General features: G+C 43.0%; 2 long non-coding RNA genes across 2 annotated transcripts; one reads left to right on the top strand and one right to left on the bottom strand.

Annotated features, from left to right (window-relative positions):
• Nucleotides 1-808: 808 nt before the first annotated feature.
• On the bottom strand, nt 809-11,301 carry LOC134443141 (uncharacterized). The gene is made up of 8 exons (XR_010033575.1): nt 10,877-11,301; nt 4,576-4,645; nt 4,215-4,307; nt 3,679-3,769; nt 3,379-3,454; nt 3,061-3,276; nt 2,683-2,827; nt 809-1,963 (listed from the first exon to the last, which is right to left on the bottom strand). It is a non-coding gene; the product is annotated as an uncharacterized LOC134443141 (long non-coding RNA).
• A 397-nt stretch (nt 11,302-11,698) lies between these two features.
• LOC134443214 (uncharacterized) lies at nt 11,699-15,212 on the top strand. The gene is made up of 2 exons (XR_010033606.1): nt 11,699-11,934; nt 14,468-15,212. It is a non-coding gene; the product is annotated as an uncharacterized LOC134443214 (long non-coding RNA).
• Nucleotides 15,213-20,705: the final 5,493 nt, after the last annotated feature.

Genomic DNA, 20,705 nt, shown 5'->3' with positions numbered 1-20,705 from the left:
CCACGGCGCGACCGGGCAGTGAGCGGAAGCGCCAGCAAGAGGAATTAACCTCTCCAGGTATGTAACGACTTCAGCCCGCCTACGGCTGTCAATCAAACAGGAGCGTCACCAAGCAGGTGCGCCCTGTTACACATCCAAAACTCCATTTGCTAAAACGAGATAACCTAACATAGCCTCATAACAAAATCCTAACAACCTAACAAACAGGTCAATTCTTACCCACAGACTCGTTGAATTAAGATGGCAGATTTTCAAAGCAAAAAAGTTAAACTACACAGCTCAACACCCAGCAATGGTGGTATTTTGAGAAAATTAAGGGTAAAGGGTTCTTGAAAAGCAAAACAGTTGAGATTCGAACAAATCCCATCTTAAGACAAATAGTACACACAGTCTCACCTATGCCAGACTTTGTGCACAATCTTTAAAAAGCAAAATAGCATTTCTTGTTAATTGTATCGACTGCTTCAGAACTGAAGTAACCTCATCACTGCCTCCCATTCAGATCACTCAAATGTTCTAATCTGTTGCTAAAATAAATAAAATGTCTTATAGCAAATGGGACATCACTCTTTGTGGACGTCTTTTTGACTTTAAATTAACTCTGTGAGTTGTCATTCAAACATTTAAGTGACAGCATTAAAAACCTTGAAACTTCTAGTTTTCAAAATATACAGACAATTATCACATGGAAAGTGACAGGGGGGTTTACTTTTATTTAGCAAACACTTTTGTTTACAAGGTTAAATCTTCAAAAGTCTTGACTACATACCTCCAACGTTTTTTTTTTTGTTTTTTTGTAGACTTGTGTTTACATTCAATTAAAAAAAAATTGTATTACATTAACTTTACTGTCATATTCTTTTTTGTTAGGCTTTTCAGAAGAGGGGGAGATAACAAATGTGATCTTTTTCAAGAATAATTAACACCACTGCGAATTTCATGAAGTATTGATGATTATGACTCGTACACTATCATCTCTTAACAACATTACCGGTGTATTACAAAACCCAAAAGTCTTGAAATTCGAAGTAGTGTTAAATACTCTTGAAAACTTTCTTATGAAATACTGTAGGATCCAACATATTGGAAGAAAAGACATTGTACCTTGGGTTAAGAGACAGTTCATCTGAATGAAAACTCTGCATTACATCAATGGGTCTTACATCTGCCACATCATATCATTTCACAATCGTCCAGTTTTACAACATATATTTTTTAAAAATATGATGGTAACACTTTATTTTAACATTACATAGCTTAGCACTAATACATACAATGTTAACCCATTGATGCCTAAAGCACTTGCAGAAAAGGGTGCTGATGCCATACAAAACTCCAGGCGCCAGGGCCAATGTTGCACAACCCAACATCCAGCATCAATGGGTTAATGCCTGTATAAGTAACTTGTAAGGCATGTACTAAGCGAAATCAAACATTTGTTAGGTCCTTACTGAGGTTATATTAGGTAATAAATCCCAAATTGTGCATGAACAAGGCATTTGCGAATACATGCCTAACGTATGTTTGATTTTGCTTAGTGCATGCCTTACAAGTTACTTATACAGCATACAGGCATTAACACTATGTATTAGAGCTAATAGATGTAATGATAAAATAAAGTGTTGCCAAAATGATAATCAAAATAATTCTGCTGGGAAGCTTTGAGAGAAGTTGTAGTGCCTTTGTTCGTTTGTTGGTTGAGATGGGAACGTCATAAACATATTCAAAGAAGGTGAAAACAGAGCTGAGCTGTGCTGGATATAACAAGTTGCAGACCCAGTAAAGCTTGAACAGCTTGTCAATTGTGCAAGTCAGGCCGTCTGCAACGGGAATGGTCACACGGTCATTCCTGGCGGTTATGACAGACTCTTCAGGTTCCCAATGCAGACCACTAGTGGTTGGGTTGTGGATTCCATCTCAGTGTCAGTAGTGCAGTGAAGAGGGATGTGAAGTTGGTTCCAGACTGAGAAGAAGTAGAAGAGGAGGAAGAAGAAGAAGGGGGAGAGAGAGAGAGAGAGAGAGACATCATCAATAATACTTAATAGCAAGTTTTACTTAACTGATTGAAAGGTATGAAGCATACCAGTCAAACTAAGTATACAGGCATGAAAACGGGTCAGGGGTGAAAAAGGTGAGAAAGGTGCGGCGTGGCGCGGTGGCACGGAGCGGCGCGTGTGTTGCAGCGGTGCGCGCGAATGTGTGGTGTGCAGTGGCGTTTTTGGGGGATAGTGTTGAGTCATACTAGGGGGGTCTGGGGGCATGGTCTCCCATGGGAGAAAATTTAGCTAAAACCGTCTTTAAATGATGAATTTTGAGCATACTGTAGCGACCCAGGGACAGTGAACATAAGAACTGTCAACCATCTTCGTTACTTCATGACTGTCATGCTGACGCAAGAAATTTAAGCGGTTAAATAAGTTGTTAAAAGGTCACTAATCATTGTGTCAAAGTGAAATTTCTGTAATGCTTTCCTATGAAAATGTATAATCAAAAATCTGCAAAAACTGTGAGGTGTGTATTCACTTTCGTGATATACTGTATATGAAATTCATTTTGCAATGCGGTATACGTATGAACTTATACAGTATAATATCAGGAAGGAGCCAAGACTGACTTGCACCAACACAGACCCACACGCAAACACACCCAAACGCAAACACACACACACACACACATTCCTACCAAAGATGTCAGCGATGCAGAGTCCTAGCTGGCCAATAGTGTGTGAGGTGTTAAGTTCCGCCTCTCCGTGCAGCAGCAGCAGGTTGGAGGGCGGGACCTTTAGCTTGACTGACAGGTCTTCCACTGCATGCTTCAGAAGCTCTGTCTGCAACACACATACACATAAATATTACTGACACACACATCAGCTGTATAGGGTTATCTACTTTCCATGGCTTCCCCCAACTATAAAACAGAATTATAATACTTCCTGTAAAAAGTCTTTGACTAGGCAAAGCGCTATACAAAACAGATGTACTGCTGTGTGTGTGTGTGTGTGTGTACCTGTGCTAGTTGTATTTGGTGTATGTCTGGTCTGTGGCGTATCTTTAAGTTTACCAGTCGTGCCGGTGTGTTCTGCTGATGCTGCTGCAAGCGTTTTCATTGGCTGGTTTTCCTGCGAGGGCGTGGACTGCATACGATGGCGATGTCGGCATCGTCAGACTCCTCTCCTTCATCCTCCTCCTTTAATTGGCTAGCTGCCGCAGCAATCCCGGCCCCTCTGGTGATGGACGCAGCAGGGAGCCAAGCGCATCCAGCCTCATGTTAATCTCCCTGTCACACGCACACACACAATGTAAGGAAAGTTGACAAGTCACTGTAGAGAAAGTGTCAGTGCGTGGCATGCACACAAGTGTGTGTGTGTTGTGTACTCACGTTAGTTTGCGGTTGGGCCGCCGCCGTGCCTTGAGTGGTGTGGAGGGGGAGGGGGGCGGAACGCCTCAGCACAGTCCTAACACCAACACATACACACACAAGGATGCATTAACACACATCAACATGATGGATATGGTAAGCATACAGCAATAAATTGGAAAAATATTGTAGGGGCTACTATGTTGACTCATGGTCTGTGTGTGTGTGTGTGTGTGTGTGTGTGTGTGTGTGTGTGTGTGTGTGTGTGTGTGTGTGTGTGTGTGTGTGTGTGTGTGTGTGTGTGTGTGTGTGTACACTCACATTGTGCTTTGCATGGGTTTGGTCACCTGGTCCGAGTCATCTGAGAGTTCGGTACACTGCTTCCCTCACCATCGCTGTCGCTGTCAGAAATCTGTCAAACACACAATATACAGTCTCAAGTTTGCCATCCGTGTTAGCTGTAACTCATCCAAATACTGCTACTTTATACAGCAGGCACATATTTACTGACCAAGTTGCTCTCTATGACAAAAGTGCTATGGGCTACAGTGACAGGTAAACAAGAAACAACAGGTTAACAACACTTGGCGCTAATTAGTTCTCTACAACTACAAACCGCTGCTGTTCCCTTCCGTTTGGGATCCATATCACCAAACTATAGTTCTCTTGAACTTAACGGCATTGTTATAAGAATATGGCTATGACAGCCTTAAATAGCAGGTTAAAATATGGTCATTGACATTTTGGTGACAAGGTCATAACTCTGTATCGCAATGAGGTCCTAACAGAGGCTCTGCATGAAAGTGTTTTTAAAGATTAAAAGAAGTTTTTAAAAGTAACTATCCTTTGAAAAATACCTGCACAAAATCAACCAGAAAAGACATCTCAGATTTTACACTGCAGCGGCTTCGGAGTCAGAAGATGTGTGAGAACTGTGTAGCACTTTTCATCTGAAAATGAGAGCAGAAAATTGTACAGCAGTACTTAAATTTCACATTTACCAAAGTCTCTGTGTTATTATAACACTATCACAGTAACATATTTATCACAATTGCATACAATACAACAATAAAAAAAATCTAAAAAAAACAAATGAAAGGAGGCAGAGGGCCTGTGGATGGCAATTAGACACATGATCACAGACAATATGATACACACACACACACACACACACACACACACACACACACACACACACACACACACACACACACACACCATCAGTCTGATCATCCAACTGTTCAATCAGAGTAGGAGCTTGGACAGATGTGGCCACAAGACCTGGGCCCTGACGAAGAGAGAAGAGAGAGAGAGGGGGAGAGCACGTTAGTTCCCAGTGCATTGAAGGTACTTTTAAAATCCCGTAGCCATAACTGGTGTTGATACCTTGGTAGTCGCCACACTTCACACGCAGCTGTTCTACTCTGCCACATAAAACTCAAACTTTGAATCTTCTTTTCAAACGTCATGGTATCGTCACCAATTACCATTGCCTACAAAATCTCGTGCGTGGCAGTAGGTGAATACGAGTTCTATGCTGTCGATCAACATTGACGGAAGCACGTGAGCGAGAACTTGTTGTCACGATGTGGGTGTTATTAAATACAGCGCATTTGCAGTCGGCCACAAATATGAACGAGACGATGAGCTCGCACCAGTTTGCTCTACTAACACACCACGTGTGAGGAGTGGGGGGACAGGCAGTGAGGAGGAGCTGAAGTGGGGACCTGCGCAAACTTGTGTAGAGGTGTGAGACAAGACCCATATACACACGTGAGTGAGTTGTTGACCAACCAGTTCATGGGCGCGTGACCTCGGAGGCAGTCCGCCGACGAGCGTTGAAGGGGATAAGCAACTGCAGAGGTTGCAAGATCTGACTGCAGCCGCATTCATCCCGCGATAGTTTTACACCATGTGACATGTCACCTCGTCAACGCAACGTCGACGAAATTTCGAAGTTTGACAGGAAATCTAACCGTCATGCAGCATTTTCCATCCAGGGTGCATTGCTGTCTAAATGCGCATATATGCGTTGACACATATCGAATGCACCTAGTTTTATCCCTCGAACAGCGTACATCTGGCACGTCGCACCCTCCATCTGAAACAACTGCCGGTATTTTCCCAACACACCGTCATACGAGGTCTACCGAGACAAAACACGACAGCGTTGACCAGTTGCCCAGATCTACCATATTCAACTACATACTGAAACAGTGAAAACCACGACACTTACATGGAACTACGGTTCAAAGCTTGTCTATTGACTGGCCACAACAACAACCAAGCCGACATTATGTGATTCGGAAATTCGTTTCTATCACCTTTCATCGAGCCAACACAAAACAGTGGGATACTGCTTGCTTTTACTGGTGCTATTCTTTATCATGTACGAGGGTGGCGGATGGTCTGATTTCCATGATTTGACGCAGAACTGCTTACGTTTGAAGCGCTGAAGTTTAAAATCGCCTCTATGCTAGCTAGCCCTTGCCTTGCCCCCTCCGATACCTGTTACTAGCAGCATCCACTTTTGCCCCACTACCAGTACTAGCTCTACGTCAATCCATCCGTGGTGTTTCAGTATCAGGGTTCCCACACGTCCTGGAAAACCTGGAAATTTAGAGATGTGTTTTCAAGTCCTTGAAAGTCCTGGAAATTCACCAAATGTCCTGGAAAAAAAATATTTGTCCTGGATTTTTTTTTCCTTCAACTTTTTCCCGATTTTGTTTGTGGTATAATTTTTACTCTTCTCCGAGTCTAGATATGACGATTCAATTTATATTCACCTATTGAATACATTATTGTCCACACACACACACACACACACACACAGTTTTGGTCAGGTTGCCATCTTTGATTGCACTTATACACAGTCATAATAAGCCCATACGACTTCATTGCGAGCGTCGACGTTGCGCAACGGACGTCAGCGAGAACTTGTTGTCACGATGTGGGTGTTATTAAATACAGCGCATTTAAAGTCGGCCACAAATATGAACGAGACGATGAGCTCGCACCGGTTTTCTCTACTAACACACCACGTGTGAGGAGTGGGGGGACAGGCAGTGAGGAGGAGCTGAAGTGGGGACCTGCGCAAACTTGTGTAGAGGTGTGAGACAAGACCCATATACACACGTGAGTGAGTTGTTGACCAACCAGTTCATGGGCGCGTGACCTCGGAGGCAGTCCGCCGACGAGCGCCGACGAGCGTTGAAGGGGATAAGCAACTGCAGAGGTTGCAAGATCTGACTGCAGCCGCATTCATCCCGCGATAGTTTTACACCATGTGACATGTCACCTCGTCAACGCAACGTCGACGAAATTTCGAAGTTTGACAGGAAATCTAACCGTCATGCAGCATTTTCCATCCAGGGTGCATTGCTGTCTAAATGCGCATACATGCGTTGACACATCTCGATCGCACCTATTCTTTGACTCAGTGTTGCCAAAAGTCGCTAGAAGTTGCTAGTTGGCTTGCTGAAAAGTCGCTAGCTGATATCATGGCGTTATATATCTCTCGAAAACCTGCTTACGGTCATAATAGGCCTACAAATAGGCAGTGCTAGCACTTCCTTACAAAATTTTTTACTGCCATCTTTTTTGGAGATCAGAGCTTTCAGTCTCACTAGCCACTTTGAAAGCTAGTTTGATCTTTGGTGTGACAAATCACAGTAGTCGCATCAATTGTTTGTATGCAAGAATATTCCAGAGAAAAAGAAACTGGCAACAAAACTGGCTTGCAGAAAGACAGAAACCACTGGCCACAATGGTTGGTGAGCAAAAAAGTCAAAGTCAAGTCTTGTGGAGAATGCATTTAAATCCAAGTACACTAATTTTTGCGATAAGAGAGAGACTATTAAGGTATTAATTTCTGAGATAATGTGACATTAATGCTTTCATTTAATTCCGAATAAACGTGTTGTGGATCAGAAAGCATTTCAATTGAACAGAGGCTGCACGTGCTGGGCTTGCGAAATTTGACATAGGGGTGTGGTCGCCAAGCTCCAGCAGATTCCTACTACAGTGGAATCCGCTTATAGTGGTCACGTTTGTCCGAGCCAATTTGAACACTGTAAGCGATTGATTACTAAAACCGAATTTGTATTATTTCACCCCTTTTTTTTGTCTCTACCTGTCTGGCAAAAATGAGCGCTGAGAAAGACGAGGCTTACATGCATTTCAAAGCATAGACCACGCACGGGTCGTCATCTCTTATGATGTCAAATAAGTTTGTAAAGTTCCCATTCCACAAACGTTTTCTGGCGAGTTTCTGCACAGTGTGATTCAGGTTATGCATGCAAAACGCCGCAAGACTGCGCACTTAAAATTGCCACGCCGATAAATAACACACTGTTGCATAGCCTGCTGTACAGTAGTAGCCTACAACGTGTTTTTTTTTTTGGGACACCGTTTAAAAAAAGCCACGCAAAGAACTGGTTGGAATTGGGAAAGTCGCGCTGGGCTTGCTGGCATAGGAGAGATGAGAAGGGCGAGGGGGAGTGGGAGGGACTCGTGGGGAGACGCAGCCTGTACAGCTGTTGCAGTTTAAACACAAGGTAGCCTGAGGAATGCCAAGCTTCGCCAAAACATCTCGTTGGCTCGTTTTTGGTAAATTTTCATACGTTTCGAAGAGCCTATGTTTTTCATTCCCAGAATAAGAGAGACATGATTCACGTGCTTGCTGCCCGGTGTTAACTCGTTAGGCTACATTGGCTAGCGAGACAGAAGCATGTGTACACAGCCTCATCACCAGAGAGTTTCTATGTAAACAGGTTGCGTCCCCACTCAGTCGAGCCATGCCTGCAGTTCACTGGGGTGCTGTCGGGAGAGCGCAGCCCATTCACTGTATGGAGTTTGCACTCCTCGGTTGGCGCCCCTAGAGTAGGCTACAGTAGGCTACCACCCGGAAAAGTGGCGAGTTGAGTGTCGCGCAATACCCTTACAACCTATCTGGCATATACAGAAGCAGACGTCGGGAAAGGAATCGCGGGAGTAAAAAATGAAATGGCTACACTGAGTTTTTCAATACTTTTTGCACATGTTTACATTCATAAAATGACAAAAATGAACATTATAAGCGGATTTTTGATCACTGTAAACGAATTATTTAAACAGCATTTGTATAGAAATGATTCTGTCCCAAGCTTTTTGATCTATATAAGCGGTTGATTACTATATCCGTGACCACTATAAGCGGATTCCACTGTAGTGGGACAGCTGGTGATCTTCAACCACAACCCAGGTCAATACCTTTGGACAAAGAACATAGAATGGATAAGAACGCTTATTCGCAGGAAATTGCATTGGCCACGGTGTAGTACGGGGGCGTAGCCCGGGGACACCATGCGCAGTGGATGCAAGGCCATGATCGATAAAAATAGAGCTCTTCAGCGTTGACGTCAACTTGTATGCGGCGTTTGGACTACCGGTTCCATGGCGATTTTTTACATTGCAAAACGCCATAGAGATTCAGGTTTGGCAAAAATATAAGTTGCACGGCAACAACGAACATTAGCGTGTCCCCGCATCCCTTTCTCATTAGTGGAACGGATCGTATCATCATGTTGGTGTATTCACATGTTAAATCATGACGATTATAATTCAATATTGCTAACCCCTTTCTGATCATTAAAACTTCCGAACTACATACTTTCCTTTGGTTGCCATGGTTACAACCCTCCGCACGTACATGCCGTTAGATACAGGCGCCGCTTCTGTAGTCGCCAAAAGCTTCCGGGTTTAGCATATGGACGCAACATCGTATTTATGTCGAAGTTTGACACAAAATGATCAACCATGTCATACCTACAGCCTATTTTTAACACCCTCGACAGTTTGCGGGGGTTCGCTAAGCGCGTGCTTGCACTCGGAGCTTATTTGAAATTTACCCCTATTCATTCCCAATGGAGGCCGGAAGCCGATAGGAACCAGGACGTCCTTAAATGCTAACATGAAAGACTACAATCTACTACATGCTTCCGCTTCCGCTGAAGAACTCTATTGTGACACTGGAAACTCCGCAATTTGAATTGCATTGTGGGTGCGAGGAGCTGCTGCTAGTTCCGGCCCGGTCAAAATAGGATGTCCTGTCGTCAATGTTCAGTTTGTGGTTAAATTACAGCTGTCACAAATTCACTATGTCCTATGATCTGTTCCACACTCCAGCCCTGGCGGTAGTGGCTTTGCCAGTACTCAGCAAATAACGTACATTGGATAAGAAGTATCACTCAATGGAAAATGCATTGGGTTAGGTGTAGTCCGAGGACATTGCTTAAAGACACTGTGCTCATGGTCAGTGGATGCAACGCCATAATGGATAAAATCTGAACTCTGTAACTTCGCAAAATTGGTCAAGAGAGGAGATCCAGTTGTCAGTGTATGCAATCCCTCCTATCACTAGTCTCCTTTGTACTAACTGCAGAAGAAGAAAGTGACTCCCCTTGCGGCCATGCCATACTATGCTCTTATGACGTCTTTGGACGTACCCTCTTCCCTAACACACTGTACTCATTTATTACAACTCATTTCAACTAGGGATGCACGATGTATCGGCCAGATGTATCGGTATCGCCCGATATTTGACATTTCTCAACACATTGGACATCGGTCCGATGGGTGAAACTGGGCTGATGTTAACACCGATGTTTTTTTTAATATGTTACGGTTCTAATAGATTGGACTTGACGGTGACTTTCATTGTTTGTCTTCTAGTTTTTATCACAGGGAGTTAAAAAGTGTTTTTGGAAATAAGAGGACATTCAAAAATTCTGTTTGTTTGCATTAATGTCATCTCTGTAAAAAAAGAAAAGAAAAGAAAAACATCGGTATCGGTTAATATCGGTTATCGGCGATATCAATATCGGATGTCGGTATCGGCCGAAATTTTTGACATCGTGCATCCCTAATTTCAACCTTAAAGTCACATTGTCTCTAAAATGCATTGTGTGTCGCTGTGTATGTCCAAATTGTGGGTCCGACGGATGAAATATCCGTCCTGAATTATCCAAAAATAGTCCTGGAAATGTCCTGGAAATATCCTGGAAAATGATTTTTGAAAAAGAGTGGGAACCCTGAGTATCCTTGCACAAATCCTGTCAGACTTTCTTTCTTTTATGTTCAGAAAATAGCTTTCAAACTTCACATCAGTAAAGTGCCGCCTGATTTATTCCACACCAGCTAATTATCAGTTACCATATTAGCAACCAATGTTAGCAAACCATCCAATATCACATTTCAAACCTTTAATTTTCCCAACACAACACGTTTTAACCATTAAGTTAGTCCACATGTGAATTAAAAGAAAATAAATATAATTTATAGTGCAAGCGTTAAAGATCAATAGCTAACTGAGTATCAATAACTAGCTAAATCTGTAGGCTAGCTTAATGTTCACAGAATCACTGAGGCTGTTCCAATGTTCGTACAGCAAAACTTGTGAAGCAGGGTTTGATTTTAACCATACATTAACGGTAACACACGTAATTGTTACGAAATTATACCAATAAAGTGAATTACTTACGCCAGCCTCTCTCGGTGTCTGAAGTCAAGTCGCCGCATCTTGCATTTCCAACGGTAGAAAAGGCGGGCGGAAGTCTGCTTTCAAATGTCCACAGTCACGCGATTGGACAGCCAAACGGCCGTTAGTTTCTCACTTGTTGTAGCACGACCCAGAAATGAATCTCTTAACTTCAGGTTTCACACATTCTGTGAAATCTTACACAAAAATGACACATAATCTGTCAATGCTGTCTACACATCCCAATGTGTTATTTTTTTTGACACATCTGTTTAGGCAGTCCCCATTGGGTAAATGATTAACTATATTCAGACGTCTAATGGACCTCATAGTTTGACGTCAAAATAGTATACCTATTTTGCACGTCATTTTTGGGTACAGAACTGGTCTTAGACGGACGGACGCGATATGGACAAGATATGAACGTCTATGTGACGTTCTATGTTTAGTGGGTAACTACCATTTAAGCAGTGTTTAAACTGTTTCACTCGTTTTCAATCATTTTTGTGGCCAAAATCGTAATATTTGCCCATTTCATGTCAAATTCCTCCGAATACGCTGAATTTGGGGCAACTCTGAACTTGCCTCACCCCCGGATTGCGCAATTCCTCGTTAACAGGCTTGAGCGCATGCGCCATTTTGCTCGTTCTGTGAATGCAACCTGGTAATATTGTATTAAACGTTTTTATACATTTAATAGAAGTATGTATGGTGTGCCCTCATTTCCTGATAATTTGTTTTACTATTTTCTACATGTGATTATCATTTCTTTACTCTGAACGCCCACTGAAATATACAGTGGTGAGGCCAGCAGTAGGAGTAGCAGTCGGCTGCAGGCTGAAGCTGGTTGGACGTCCCCAGGGACATTCCAAACGGCGGACGTCCCCAGGGACGTTCCAAACGGCGGCCATATTGATAAGGTCAAGGCTCTCGTCCAAGTTGATAGGGTTGATAGTGATAGCCATATTGATAGGGTCACCGGCACGAGCTCAGCCAGCCGAAGCAAGTAGCCGAAGCGGACAACAAACCTCGCAGACGAAATCACGGAAAATACAATGACAGTAAGTGAGAAATACACGTCCATGCTAACATGATATTTGTCATCAATGATGTTTTAATATTTTCGAACAGTGTTTTTTTGTGTATTGCACATCGATATCGATATTGTTCGGCTGTCTCCTTGCGTTCGTTTGTTTGCTGGTGGCATGTACTTGAATGTGCTAGCCAGCCAGCTGGTGGCATACTTGAATGTGCTAGCCAGCCAGCCTTACTGACAAACCGCGGTTATCTCAGCTTTAGTATTTCGGCAAATGGAAATAAACACTTTAATTAACAGTTCCATCGTGATCTAGCTGCATTCAAAGCTTTTTAGATGCGTCCCACGCATCTCTATAAGAGGCTTTGGTGTCCGTCCGTCCGTCCGTCCGTCCTTCCGTCCGTCCGTCCGCCCTCCCGTGATGGGTTTCTGAATTGTGATTCCCTCTTGTGATTCCCTCTTGTGTCCACAAGGTGGCAGTCGCTCAGTTTTGGCCTGGAGCTCATGCGTGCAAACCAAAAGCTCTTTGCCAGTGAGAAAAACATGGCGGCACTTCCTGTTGATTTTCACATGAAAGTTTTGCTTAATTTAAAGTCCCTAAGCGACTATAAATGTTGTGGCTTCCATATATTGATGTAAAAGTGCCCCACAAAGTAATGAAGCACAACAAAGTTACTCCACATTACCATTTGACCACTCGTTTTTCTATGCTAACAGGGTAGCTAATGTAGCATTGTAAATGATCCAGGGAGAAAGGGGGAAATGTTGTGATTTCAGTCCGCCTGAGGCAACGATTTTCGTGGGGAAGATGACCTGCATCTCGGTGGCATTGAACCACGCCCCCGTGCCTTATTTGGCTCGCTCAGCACGTGCGTCCTCAGTCCAATCGCAATGCTTTATTTTCCCCAGACGTTTAATCGCATTTAAGTGAAAGTGCCATGTATACACATCGCAAAATAACTCTTAATCCGATCTATTTAAATCGCATTTATTAAATCGGACTTAAAAACATCACGTACACGTAGCCAATGTCTCATTGATTAGTTTATGGAACTTACGGTTTGTCTGTTACGGCCCACGAAGACAATATCCACGTGAAAACGCAAACGCCTGCAAACCACTGTTTTGACAGAAATACAGTTCACCTGTCGCCTACTCTGTTTTCTTCCCAAAGCGGCATTTAAAAGTATTCCATGAAATCCAACATCAACGTCACTTCAAATAGGTGACAGCATCATGCACACACATGAAATAACACTTCAGTGAGGGGGGGACATCACTGCTCTCATATTAAAGTGAAAAGAGAATTTCACATTTTAGTTTATTTAATGTAGGCCTATGCAAAATTGCAAATAGCCTATTCATTGAAATGTTTCATTGTAATTCATTGTAATGTTTGCCTGTTTTTTATGTTTGTAATTATTTATTTATTTTAAATAAAAAATCGTGATTAAAAAAAAAAATAGCCTAACAAAAATAGAGATTTTATGTTAAAAAAAAAATGTGATATGGGATGGACCGATGGCCCCCCTAAGCTAAATTCGCCTTAGGTCCCCACATTGCTAAATGTAGTGTAAGGGATTATTTTGAAAAGACAGTAACATGTAATCAGCAATGCATTACAGTTTTTCAGTAAATTGCCCAACACTGTTGAAATCCTATGGTACTTTTTCAAATCCAGGCTTATACAGTACATGGTAGGCTTATTGATAAATTGCCTTGACAGGTTATGAGGAGGCCAAGGGGGCGTTTGGGCAAAAAAGGTTCAGAACGGGCATAGACGGACGCATCTGTTGTCCGCCTGTCGGACTTGTTAAACCAATAATGAGAGTGCCTTAGATTTGTTTCATTAAACACTAATGTATTACACCAATGTCAACGAAAGATCCGATGGACGTGGTCGTTGGTCGCATATGCACTATGTTGCTAAACGATAACACGTGGCTAACTATTTGGCACATAGTTTGATGGCTATTCTTCGAGGCCGTTTCAAAGTGAAGTGTTTGCCATGTGTTAGTTGGCTATTCTTGCACGGCGGAGTGTCTTTATCGCGTGCTTTTATGCCGACGACGACTGGCCCCTGGCTACTGCTGTGCTGGGAGTGTTATGTTCTAGATGGGGGGAGTTGTAAATAGGGGTGGGTGGGGGATGTATATTTCAGGGCAAATGTTCTGTTCTGTTGTCCCTTTTGTTTTGAAGAGCAGAGAGCACATCTGAGCAGAGATGTCAAAAGTAAAAGTACTTTTGTGGTGTAATTACAACACTTGCACATGGTAGGCCTATTACATAGCTGTTACAGCATTTACTCCATTGTAACTAATGGGATAGATGGACTGTACTAAAAAACACTGAAAACCTGATAAGGACCCACCATAAACTTGATCCAACCAGTGCACAGTTAGCTGATCGCCAGACAAGTACACAGATATACTGTGTTTACTCAGATACGTTACTTGTGTAGGAAGGAAACTTTGTTTCTTTTTTTTACTTTTACTTTTGACACCTCTGACTCTGAGTCACTTAATTCGTGCAGTATGAATGTTGTTTACCTCTTTCAGGTCAAGTCTGCCTGGAGATACAGAGCCACAAGGCCGCAGGAGAAGATACCAGGTGAAATGAAAGATGTGAATACTTGTTAGTGATTTGATGTATTTGGATAAGGCTTTGTGATTTGGTTGCATGGCGGTCTGAAAGAGTCATGAGGCCTAAAGATAAGACACGGTTTTGCACATGGGTGAAAATGTATGAAAAGTAAAGTTTTAATCTAATGTCTTTTTAGGTAGATGATGATTACGAAGATGCAGAAGTCGGGACATCAGAAAAACAGCTTGACGTGTTGCTGCACTTCCTTTCACCTGTAACCAAACTGTCAATAAGTGGTTGATGCATGGTGTCACTAACTTGATATATTTGATTCTAGACACATCTGGAGGGTGGCCTGCATGATTAACATTTGTACACACATACAATCTCAATGTGGTTTTCTATAGCAGGATATGGATGCTCCATTTCAAAGTTGTGTGTTGCCGGTGGAGTGGATTGTGCTCTTGTGTGCAGGTGTGTGTTGGTGTTCCAAGCAGACGAGCAAGGCATGAGCATGAGGGCCATGGGCTAGACGTAAGGAAGCAGATGGGCAAGTCAAAGGCCATGAAGTAGGAACAATGGAGACCGTGGGCGAAGAGGAGGTGGCAAGATTATCGGAGTGACCCTATCAAGGCTCAAGATTATTCAAGCAACCCAACCTGCTTATTTTGAGATTTCATGTGCTAAGATTAATAAATCATCATTATTATACAAACAGTGTTCAACCTCTCCGTCTCAACTTCTTCCTAATGAACAATTCAAGTCTGCCTTATTAGTCAATGTCTTAACATGTGCTGGTCATATAAAGAAATGAATGCCTATACATATAGGCAAGACTGGGCAACAGAAAACTTGCACAGAGCAGGAACCAGCTAACAGGATTACCAACAGGATTGTAAAACAGTTAATAATTGTATGCTGCCGTTGGTGTAATAGTCATGATTTCATGAACCCAGTCATTCAAGTGTTATTGTGTAATAACTTAATACACAAGGACGATGAGACTCGGGTATAAATGTCACAGTTGATGTTTGCATTGTAACTATCAACTGATTGACCCACCCCAGACTTAAAACGCGGCCAACGTTCTAGTAGGCCTACACTCGGCGTAGGGTAGCCTACTAGTGCAACATCAATCACAAAGCACAAAACATTTCGAGTATCCTAATGTTTTATTGCATAAACATGTTATTATTCAGCTTTTAATGCCTTGTGCAGCGTGGAACCTCGAAGTAGATTAAACAATTCGAATGTGAAATCATGCCGCGAAGTTCAAATAAAAACAAAGATGGGCACATTACCACACTATTTGAATATGAACATGAAAAAGAACGAAAGTCTTGCACGCTTTTCGTTGACCTGCTACTAAAGTTTAGAAACATTAAATAAATAACCGGTATTTATTGTATTCCGGTAGCTTGAGGAACTCCTCAAACATTATATGAATTCAAATTTAAATGAATTTTACATTAAATTTTACGGTTTAAATATTTACGGTTACGTACGTAGCCGAATTACGGTAATATGGACGAGGCGAGTTACTTGGACGTGTGACGTAATCAGCTTGTTCGATGAACGTCCCTAGGGGCGTCCAACTCACAGATGAACGTCCCTAGGGACGTCCAACTGGCTTCGTGCCGCAGCGAACTGTACTTGAGCAGTAGCCTGGCCGCAGACTCCTTCTGGCATTGAGTCTTGCTGGCCAGTTACGTCATAGCGAATCTGAAGTTCACAATACAGTCAGTCGGTGTTGTTGGCTAGCTTGTTCACTTTGACTGCTACAAGTGGATTTCATAACGAAACTAAGACCATTCTCAAAGTTGGATTTCCAAGGGGAAAGTATGTGATAAAGAATGGAGGACCGACAGAGCTGAAGGGTTTGCTGCAGGTGACCGGTCAACTACCCGATCATTTCAAAGTGAGCGGTACAACAGAAACTATTTTTTTTGTTTCCCCTGTGTCTTGTTTGCAACCGGCGAGAATGTGTGGAAGCACATTCGCATGGGATTTCACGACTTAACAATTTACTAAGGACTAAGGAGCCCCACGAAACAAATCCTCGCGGCTACTCATATTCATATTCAATGCCAAATTGCTTTGGACGTTTGGGGCGTCTATAATAGATGTGGCTTTGGATGAACAGCGCCGGCTAAAGTAACGTTAGCGCAACGCCAAAAGTGAAGGAAAAGAGCGGCGCCTGGACCTGATGTACCAGTTAAAGGTAAGATCTGTGTTTCCTATGTGTGTGAAGCCTGTGTTTGTGAGACCCGTGGGGAGATAAAGAATCCGCCGTGATTCTCTCTGGTGTGGTGGTAGCTTTTGTGATCTGAACAGGATTCTCATGTGCCCTGTAACTGTTTGTAAAGTTGAGTAATACAGGGCGTTGAGGTAAATCAAATATACCCGTGTAGCTTAACTACAAGACTCTGATCTAATTCCAAAATCGCGCATAACATAAATGACAGTCCCAAAATATTTGGTGACCATATCGAAGCTTGTGTAGTAATCTCTGTTTAAATGTTGACATTCGCTTCCTGCCACACCTTTGTCCCACATCATTTGCCGTAGCCTCGTACACGTAGATGTAGGCCTACATTTGCACGAGAATCCGGTGCTTATCACAAACGCTATCACACCAGTTTGTTCGCCGTGGTGCTCAGCGGTCTATATGACACCATGTTTTGAATCCTGTGTGTGTGTGTGTCTTTCATTGAGCATCCGCCCTGATGTGGTTTATGTGAGACCACTGTTTGAATCCTGTGTGTGTGAGAGCAGTGGGCTGTGAAGGAGCTACACTCTTCACTACTCTCCCCTCCTCCTCTCCTCTCCTCTCCTCTCCTTTCCTTCCCTTTCCTTTCCTTTCCTCTCCTCTCCTCTCCTCTCCTCTCCTCTCCTCTCCTCTCCTCTCCTCTCTTTTCCCATCTCCTCTCCTCTCCTCTCCTCTCTTTTCCCATCTCCTCTCCTCTCCTCTCCTCTCCTCTCCTCTCCTCTCCTCTCCTCTCCCCTCTCCTCCTCTCTCCTCTCCTCTCCTCTCCTCTCCTCTCCTCTCCTCTCCTCTCCTTCCCTTTCCTCTCCTCTCCTCTCCTCTCCTCTCCTCTCCTCTCCTCTCCTCTTCTCGCTCTTCTCCTCTCTCTCCTCTCCTCTCCTCTCCTCTCCTCTCCTCTCTTTTCCCATCTCCTCTCCTCTCCTCTCCTCTCCTCTCCCCTCTCCTCCTCTCTCCTCTCCTCTCTCCTCTCCTCTCCTCCTCTCTCCTCCTCTCCTCTCCTCTCATCTCCTCTCCTCTCCTCTCCTCTCCTCTCCTCTCCTCTCCTCTCCTCTCCTCTCCTCTCCTCTCCTCTCCTCTCCTCTCCTCTCACTCCTCTCCACTCTCTCTCCTCTGCTCTGCTATCCAGCTCTCTCTGCCGTGATGCTTTTGTTTGTTTGTCCACATTGCTGCTGTGTGGTTTATGTGAGACCACTGTTTGAATCCTGTGTGTGTGTGTGTGTGTGTGTGTGTGTGTGTGTGTGTGTGTGTGTGTGTGTGTGTGTGTGTGTGTGTGTGTGTGTGTGTGTGTGTGTGAGAGAGAGTGAGAGATCTAATAACATTTTCTCTACGGAAATGCAGCATGTTTTATTTTGTAGGCCTACCTTATGTTAAGAAAGCTATGACATACGTATGAAACTTATCAGTAGGCCTATTTGGTAAATTTACTAAAATGTACTTATACTGTTGCTGTAGTATTATATATTTGAAAATCTGATATTGGAAAAGTCAGTGCCTCACCAGCCATAAAGTTGACCGCACGTTACTGACACACACACACAAACACACACACACACACACACACACACACACACACACACACACACACACACACACACACACACACACACACACACACACACACAAACAGATTCTCATACCCCACAGCAGCTGTAGTTAGCAGTGCAGTCATGTGGAGCCTGACTGAGGGAGGTTTTTGTACGGCGCTTTATCACTGTGTGAACACATCACCACTATGCCAACTTTGACAGTAGTAAACTCCTGCATCCTCAGCCTGGACATCACTGATGGTCAGAGTGAAGTCACTGTAATCTCCACTGCCACTGAATCTGGATGGAGTCCCAGACTGGAGTGTTCTGGCATAATAGATGAGGAGTTTAGGAGCTGCTCCAGGTTTCTGTTGGTACCAGGCTAATCGAGGATACGATCCCCCTGCACCATAGACATTGCTGCTGGTTCTACAGTTCAGAGTGACTGATCCTCCCTGTTGAACAGCTTTCACTGCAGGAGTCTGAGTCACAGTGACCTGTCCATACGACTCTGTAGAGAAGACAGAAACAAAATCAACTTCTATCCACATACAGTCAACCTAGTGGAATATGAAATTAAAGTAATGTTTTACCTGTAAAGGAGGATATAAATATCCAGAAGACCATGAAGATGGGAGTCATGTTGTGTGATTATTTCTCCTCAATGATGACAAACACAGTCACTGTAGAGCTTCTTATAAGAACACACAAGGACATAAATGTCACCAACGAGAGCCGTTATCCACTCATGCAAATCAGCATCTACATGCAAATACTTCACCAAAGCAGCATCTACTATGTTGGCTGACTAATTATTACTGATTAGTGTAGTTGACAATATGGCTGACTGCTGGTATTAAAGCAGTAAGCGTTATGGATGAATGCAAAGTATACAGTTGCCTTTATTTGTGTTCAACACTCTTAATGTTTTGTCCCAGCTCTAAAGAACCAGTAGCCTCTTGGCCTATAATACTATAGTTCAAGTTCAAGTTTAAGAAGTGTATTGCCATATCAATATACTAACATCAAAGTACATAATGGACAAGATACACCACAGCAAAGCACATACAGTAAATATAAATATAGCGACATAAACATTAAACAGAAAAAGGGTCCCAGTGGTCCTTGGACGATATATAGGGAAATCATATTATAGTATACAATATGGGGAAATTTATTGTATCAAGGTGTCAGTCACTAAAGGTGCTTGAATGACCATTGCATGGTGATGGATGTGGGCCTACAGTATGTACTCTGAGAGAGTGTAAGGGGATGGAAGCTGCTTATGGAAGAGGACCCAGTGTCTTAAGGCTCTTATGGGAAGTGTCTTATGTAACATACATGACCTGCAATGGACCATGTGAGGTGCAGCAGCGCTGGAGAATGTGGAATATAATGGGACACTACACCCATCAACTCCATTATAAACTGTTATTATTTCAACACTCAGGCCCTCTAGTGCAGGGTAAAGAACGTCTTCTCAGGTAAACCTGCTTATATGGGATATTTTAACAAACAATGACTCAAATGTGTCATGAATACACATTCATGTAAGTATTTGAATAATAACATTCATGTATTGACAATGCACTAATGGTAGATTAAATGTGAGAGAGAGAGAGAGAGAGAGAGAGAGAGAGAGAGAGAGAGAGAGAGAGAGAGAGAGAGAGAGAGAGAGAAAGAGTGTGAGCTCCAGCAGCAGCAGTGCAGTCATGTGGAGCCTGACTGAGGGAGGTTTTTGTACGGCGCTTTATCACTGTGTGAACACTGGGCCACTATGGTAACTCTGACAGTAGTAAACTCCTGCATCCTCAGCCTGGACATCACTGATGGTCAGAGTGAAGTCACTGCCATAATCGGATCCTCCACCAACAAAGCGACTGGGAGTTGATCCATAGCGGGTCCTTATGTAATGCATTAACAGTTTAGGAGCTTCTCCAGGTTTCTGGAGGTACCAGGAGAAGTAGTGATAATGGTTGGGGCTGTTGATCCTGCAGTTGAATGTGATGGTTTGTCCCAAAAGAGCAGCTTTCACTGCTGGAGTCTGAGTCACAGTATACTGGCATCTGCATGCTGAAATACATGAAAACAAAAATACAGAGGAATAATACATTTTGCTGTACAGTATATATACATGTACAGTATATACCTACTATTTAATGTATTTGTTTTGAAACCCCCTTAAGACACGGCTTTATACATTAGCTGTTACCAGAATGGTACTGACCAAGTCGTAATGTATTACTAAAGGCCCCTTGCACTGTCATAGTAGTGTAGAACTAAAGTAGTTAACTTTCAATGTCTATTACACCGTGCCACAGGAGGTACGGTGTGCATTAAGGGGGTACTGCTTGAAATAATCTTCTTTGCTCAGACACATTACCTGCAATACAGAGCAGGAGAGTCCAGATGAATTTGATG

Source organism: Engraulis encrasicolus, unplaced genomic scaffold (assembly GCF_034702125.1).
Source record: "Engraulis encrasicolus isolate BLACKSEA-1 unplaced genomic scaffold, IST_EnEncr_1.0 scaffold_28_np1212, whole genome shotgun sequence".
Lineage (NCBI taxonomy): Eukaryota > Metazoa > Chordata > Actinopteri > Clupeiformes > Engraulidae > Engraulis > Engraulis encrasicolus.
This window is presented reverse-complemented; position numbering and strand designations above follow the sequence as displayed.